This window comes from Brassica napus, unplaced genomic scaffold (assembly GCF_020379485.1).
Source record: "Brassica napus cultivar Da-Ae unplaced genomic scaffold, Da-Ae ScsIHWf_1576;HRSCAF=2183, whole genome shotgun sequence".
Classification (NCBI taxonomy): Eukaryota; Viridiplantae; Streptophyta; class Magnoliopsida; order Brassicales; family Brassicaceae; genus Brassica; species Brassica napus.
In genome coordinates this window covers 15001-22500 of record NW_026014989.1, presented here as the reverse complement: position 1 = coordinate 22500, position 7500 = coordinate 15001, and positions in this window count along the sequence as shown.

The following is a 7500-nucleotide window of genomic DNA, read 5'->3' as shown; positions in this document are numbered from 1 at the left end:
GCTTATACCTTGTTGTAACGCTCATACGCAGATTCGGAATAAGATCTACTTTGCTCTCTTTTCGATTTCTTATTTTTATCGTTGTTATTCTCGTGTTCTGATTGCTTGACGTGTGGTAATTAACAGATATCCGGGTCCTCTGGGAAACTAGGGTTTTCTTAGTTTCCTTATTTAAACGGAAATCGACAGTGCGAATTTCGGTTCCCACAGTTTGGCGCTAGAAGGAGGGGGACTTACGGATCAATCTAACCCGCAAAAACCACTCAACGATCAGGAAAGACATGCGAGATTCGACGTGCGCGAATGTCATCTCATTCAGGGGGGGAGAAACGGTCGATCGAGCCAAACCTCGGAACGATCTCCTTGTTATCGAGTTGACAATTCGAGATATCGACGTCGCTAGAGTACTAATCGATACCGGAAGCTCGGCCGATATCATCTTCAAAGACACTCTTGAAAAGATGGGGATCAGTCAATCCGAGATCGCAAAATGCCCAAGCCCACTGCTAGGGCTTTCGGGGGAAACGACCATGGCCTACGGATCGATTAGACTCGCTGTCAAAGCCGGAACCGTGACAAACATCACAGAGTTTCTAGTCGTCGACCGCCCCGCATCTTACAACGTTATCATGGGGACGCCATGGCTGAACACCATGCGCGCAATCCCATCAACCTACCATCTTTGCCTCAAGTTCCCGACCCCTAACGGAGTCGAGGTAATCTGGGGAAATCCAAGAGTTTCTCAGGTTTGTTTCGCCGCGGAACTAAAACGAAAGAGACCGATCCTCGAAATTACTCCTAAGAAAGCGGAGAAAGAGACCTCCAGCAAAGATACGCGAAGTCAGGATTCAGCGGAATTCTTCTGGCAATCTCGTATCTTCGCAGCTCTAGATGAAAAACGCGAGCCAACTTGTGAACCCGTGGTAACGATCTGTCTCGACGAAGCCTTCCCAGAACGCTGCGTCGAGATCGGAGCCAATCTCCACGAGCCTTTAAAGACAGAACTCATAACCTGTCTTAAAAAGAACCTTAATACTTTCGCGTGGGCTGCGGAAGATATGCCAGGAATCGACATTAACATAACATGTCACGAGCTGAACATCGACCCAACATTCAAACCCGTCAAACAGAAAAGACGGAAGCTGGGACCCGAACGTGCTACCGCAGTAAACGATGAGGTCGAAAAACTGCTTAAAGTTGGGTCGATAACGGAAGTAAGATACCCCGACTGGCTCGCCAACCCCGTAGTAGTCAAAAAGAAAAACGGGAAGTGGCGAGTTTGCGTAGATTTTACCGACCTAAACAAGGCATGTCCAAAGGATAGCTTCCCTCTACCACATATCGATCGATTGGTAGAAGCAACGGCGGGCAACGAACTCCTATCCTTCATGGACGCTTTCTCAGGCTATAATCAAATTAGGATGAATCCCGACGATCGTGAGAAGACTGCGTTCATTACCGATCGCGGAACCTATTGCTATGAGGTAATGCCCTTCGGCCTCAAAAACGCTGGAGCAACTTACCAACGACTCGTGAACCGAATGTTCTCCAAACAACTCGGAAAAACGATGGAAGTTTATATCGACGACATGCTTGTCAAATCCCTCAAAGCAAGGGATCACGTGTCACATCTCGAAGAATGCTTCGCACAACTAAACTCCCATAACATGAAGCTCAACCCGACGAAATGCAGATTCGCCGTGGCATCAGGAGAATTCCTCGGCTACTTGGTCACCAACCGCGGTATCGAAGCAAATCCAAAACAGATCAACGCTCTAATCGAGATGGCTTCGCCGAAGAATAAACGGGAAGTCCAAAGACTGACCGGCAGAATCGCAGCACTTAACCGATTTATCTCACGATCAACAGATAAGTGCCTGCCCTTCTACGACGTCCTGCGAGGAAATAAAAAATTCGAATGGACGGAAGAGTGCGAAAACGCCTTCCAACAGCTGAAGCGTTATTTAGCTACTCCTCCAGTCCTCGCAAAACCCGTGGAAGGAGAGCCTTTGTTCTTGTACATCGCGGTATCGGCAACAGCCGTAAGCGGAGTCCTGATCAGGGAAGAACGCGGGGAGCAGAAACCTATTTTTTACATAAGCAAAACCTTGCTGGATGCCGAATCTAGGTATCCGTTGATGGAAAAATTGGCATGCGCGGTCGTAACATCGGCCCGAAAACTACGACCATATTTCCAATCCCACACGATTGTTATCCTCACGACTTTTCCCTTACGGACAATTTTGCATAGCCCAAGTCAATCAGGCCGATTGGCGAAGTGGGCGGTCGAGTTGAGCGAGTATGACATCGAATACCGACCAAGGACGAGCGCAAAATCACAGGTGCTCGCGGACTTTTTGGTCGAACTTCCAACGGGAGCAATAACCAACGAGGAACCAAATTCCACCTGGCTCCTCCACGTCGACGGATCTTCATCCAAGCAAGGATCGGGTATCGGGATCCGTCTCACATCTCCAACAAGCGAGATCCTGGAACAATCGTTCAGACTGGAATTCCATGCCTCAAACAACGAGGCCGAATACGAAGCATTGATCGCAGGTCTACGTTTGGCTCACGGCTTAAAAATACGCAATCTCCACGCTTACTGCGACTCCCAGTTAGTGGCCAGTCAATTCAGCGGAGAATATGAAGCCAGAGACGAACGGATGGACGCGTACCTCAAACTGGTCCAAGGTCTAGCTCAAGACTTCGACTGTTTCGCCCTTACCCGGATCCCCCGTTCCGAGAATGTCCAGGCGGACGCCCTCGCGGCCTTAGCATCAAGTTCCGATCCAGGACTCAAAAGGGTAATTCCGGTCGAGTTCATCGAACATCCGAGTATCGGACCCCCAGTCGTTGTCAATCTCATAGAGGGTCAAGACGACGAGGAAGAAGAGATTACGATACCACCACCATCGGAGCAATCCGATTACGGTTGTGATACCCCATGGCTTCAGACGATTCGAGACTACATTATCGACGGGCAACTGCCCGCCGAAAAATGGTCAGCTCGCAAGATCCGAACACAGGCCGCACGCTACGTAACAGTGGACGGCGAAATCTACAAGTGGAGATTCTCCGGACCGCTCCTGACGTGCCTGGAAGGGGAAAAGGCGAGGAAAGTAATGGAGGAAATACATTCCGGCTCATGCGGCAACCATTCCGGCGGAAGATCACTAGCCGTGAAAATCAAACGCCACGGGTACTATTGGCCAACAATGATCGGAGATTGCGAAAAATTCGCACGAAAATGCGAAAAATGCCAAAGGCATGCGCCAACTATCCGACAACCCGCCGAAGTTCTTTCCTCCATCACGTCGCCTTATCCCTTTATGCGCTGGGCCATGGATATTGTCGGACCTCTGCATAATTCAAAGCAAAAGCGTTTCCTTCTAGTCCTTACCGATTTCTTCTCAAAATGGGTAGAGGCGGACTCGTACGCGAGTATAAAAGACGTCCAAGTCGAGAATTTCGTATGGAAAAACATCATCTGTAGGCATGGAGTTCCTTACGAAATCGTAACCGATAACGGGTCTCAATTTATTTCCACCCGATTCGAGGCATTCTGCGAAAAGTGGAAGATACGACTCAACAAGTCAACTCCCAGATATCCGCAGTGCAACGGACAGGCTGAAACAATCAACAAGACCATTCTCGACGGACTGAAGAAACGCTTGGAGGCCAAAAAAGGTAGATGGGCCGACGAACTCGAGGGAGTCCTCTGGTCTCACCGTACCACCCCAAGGCGAGCAACGGGAGAAACTCCCTTCGCCTTGGTATACGGCGCGGAGTGCATGATTCCCGCGGAAGTAGAATTTCCCGGTGTTCGAAGAAGGTTCTTACCCGAACGAGAGGAACTCAACAATGCTATGCTCTTGGACGATCTCGACCTCATTAACGAACGCCGGGATCGAGCGCTCATCCGAATTCAAAACTACCAGCACGCCGCTGCGAGATACTATAACTCCAACGTACGGAACCGAAGGTTCAATCAGGGAGATCTGGTCCTTCGCAAAGTCTTCCAAAACACCGCTGAACGAAACGCGGGAAAACTCGGAGCAAACTGGGAAGGTCCCTATAAAATCGAAAAAGTCGTCCGACCAGGTTCTTACGAAATAGCCAACATGCAGGGCATAAAAATCCCTAGAACCTGGAATGCGATGCATCTCAAAAAATACTATCACTAAACGAACCAACTCGCAATCACTGAACTACGAGACGGCTTGATCTCCGCAAGGAGTACGTAGGCAGTTTGCCGAAAGGCAAATTCAGCTGTCCTCCCTTATTAAAAAGGGGGGGAGTGGGTACGTATACTCGTATACTCCCAAAAAATCGAAAAACTTCTTACCGCACTTTTGGTGTTTTCGACTTATCAAAACATCCTCACCCGCGAAATCGCAACGAGGTCTTCGGAAATTGGTCGGCCGCTTGGGAGAATCGAACCTTTAGCATCGCGAGACGTCGCAAAAGATGCCTCAAAATTGGTTTCTTCCGAGCAAACGAAATCTCCGCAAAAAGACACATATATGCACACATTAACATTTATTTTGCGCAAATTAATCAAAACAACGGCACACGCCACCAAGTCCGATGCTGATCACATCGAACTCACAAACGTCCTAAACAGACATAGCCATCTCATGGAGATGACTCTCTTACATCCGACACAAGGATAATAGCGCTATAAAAGAAATCCGAAATTTTGGTCTAGCACTTCCGGTCTCCGGAGAGATGCTCGATTCGTATCAAACAAGTCGTATAAGCCGAGAACTTTTCGCGGACTTTACATCGATACGAATCAGGAAGAAATCGCGACAGGAAAAACGATAGCCGGTTAGTCACCGCACAATCCTTAAACCGAAAGTAAACCTAGGTCTTGCCCTAAACCCAGCGCACTGGTCTCTAACATCTCAAAGGCATGATATCAAAGATAAGAGATTCTTAAACCACGCCTCTATGTTTACGTTCGATACCTTCAGCGCCCCCGCAGAGTTCACATCTCGCGGAAGAACTCTCGAAACAGGTCTCGAATAAAACATTTCACAATCGAAGAAGGATATGAGACGACAACTCATCACCTTCCTCCCCACTATTCACAAATTCATAAAAAACGTTATCCGATTATCATACCATAAAGCCGCGGAGCGGCAGGGATTCAAAGCCACACACGGCCAGTCCCGAAATACAAACAAGGCCGTTCAAGGCCGAAGCATAAAGACATAAAAAAAAAAAACAAATCTCTCGCAAGAGATCTAACCCAAGTCACCCTCAGAACTTACGCTCCCTCTTCACCCGCCGCCTCGTCCGAGCCTGGAGCCGCGTCGCTTCCGTTCTCTCCGACCATCGGATCTTTCCCCTCTGGGTCTTCTGGACACGTCGGAAGGAAGCAAGCGGATTTTAGGTCGGCCAGGATGAGACCGAAATCGCCATCCTCGGCCGCCATATCTCCCTTGCAGCCGGACAGTCGGGCCTCTTCGGCCTCCAAGGTCGGGGGAGTCTCACTTTGGAACGACCGAACCACGGCCATCCCGCCCTCAATCGTCGCCAAAGCGAAATCCCTGCTCCGGATACGCTCGAGGGAACCCAGGGAAGCAGAAATCTTCGCCAAGCGAGCCTGAAACTCCGCACGAAGGGCATCCGTAGCCTCTTGGATCCCGCGGCGCGCTAGTCCAGCGTCACTCTCGATCTGACGCTGGAGTCGACGCACCTCCGAGGATTTGGCCTTCCTGGTTTTCTTTTCCTTAAGCAAGGAACTCGCCGTCTTCCCGAGGTCCCTCTCAAGCTCTCCTATCGCAACCTCGAGCTTCGACACTTTCGCAGAGTGAGAGTCCTCGACAGCCGTCAACATAGCCTCGGTTTCGGACCATCTGCCCTGAAGCTCCACCAACTCCCCGGAAAGACGACTGGTCTCAGAACCACATTCGCTGATCATCCCATCGATCAACGATATGAACTGCGAACAAAAAAAATTCTTAAGACTAAGTCCATGAAAAGAATGCACGACAGACGATCGAGAATTCAAACAAGAAACAAACCTTTCCGCGAAGTCCCGATGCTAGGCTCGACCCACCTCGCTGCGAAGTCTCCCCGTCACCGCTCTTGGCCAGTTTCCTCTTCCGACTCTTAGGCTGAGTAGCCTGGACAGCGCTAGGAGCACGCAATGCCAGAACGATTTCTTTTCTGGCTGGAGGCGGAGGCATAGAGTCAGCGGCCTTCTCTTTGTCCTCGACGAGGATCGGAGTCGTGGAAGATCCCGCAGGTAGGACTTGCGGGGGAAGAGCCGCGACGCCGGTCCCGTGACACGGGGCAACGACCTGCGCGGAGGAAGACGGGAACTCGGAGCCAGTCTGAGCCAATTCTTTCTCGGCTTGGCGACGAACTAGTTTCTCTCGGAAAGAAAGATGACCGGCAACACAAGCCGGCACTTCCGCCGGAGAAGTTGGAACCGGAGCCAGAGAGGTGGCCTCACCCATCTCGACGTCGGAATCCTTCTTATCACCTTGGGAGGAAGACATGTTGAAAGGAAAGTTATGAAACTAGAGAGGTTTTGAAGAAAATGAAGGAGGAAAGGTGTGAAGAAAATGAATGACAAGAGCTCACTACTTATAGAAGTATGGGTTCGGAATGTCGCCTCGACAACTTTTTTCCGCGGAGTTTTAACTGTAAATTTCGTCCAATACACTTAACCTTGTCAAAGTCATCTATCCGCCCGCTAGAGTCACAACTCTAACGGGCTGGGGGGCTAACTGTTGGGGTCAAAAACGGTTACGACAAATTTAACATTCAAAACGTTCGAAGAAGAAAATAAGAGTTTCTCCGAAGAGTACTTTTCGAAATAGATTCTTCCTTACGAAAAAGCTTGGCGGAAGAAAGAATCGAGACGTCCGACGAAAGCTCGAAACAGGTCGTTACGCAGCGACTGAACGTCCGTCCCGCTCGGTCGCTACGTAGCGACCGAGCGCTCGTCCCGCTCGGTCGCTACGTAGCGACCGAGCTCGAGCCAAAGCTCGGTCGCTACGTAGCGACCGAGCGATCGTCCCGCTCGGTCGCTACGTAGCGACCGAGCGATCGTCCCGCTCGGTCGCTACGTAGCGACCGAGCTCAGCCAAGCTCGGTCGCTACGTAGCGACCGAGCGATCGTCCCGCTCGGTCGCTACGTAGCGACCGAGCTCGAGCCAAAGCTCGGTCGCTACGTAGCGACCGAGCGATCGTCCCGCTCGGTCGCTACGTAGCGACCGAGCTCAGCCAAGCTCGGTCGCTACGTAGCGACCGAGCGATCGTCCCGCTCGGTCGCTACGTAGCGACCGAGCTCGAGCCAAAGCTCGGTCGCTACGTAGCGACCGAGCGATCGTCCCGCTCGGTCGCTACGTAGCGACCGAGCTCGAGCCAAAGCTCGGTCGCTACGTAGCGACCGAGCGATCGTCCCGCTCGGTCGCTACGTAGCGACCGAGCTCAGCCAAGCTCGGTCGCTACGTAGCGACCGAGCGATCGTCCCGCTCG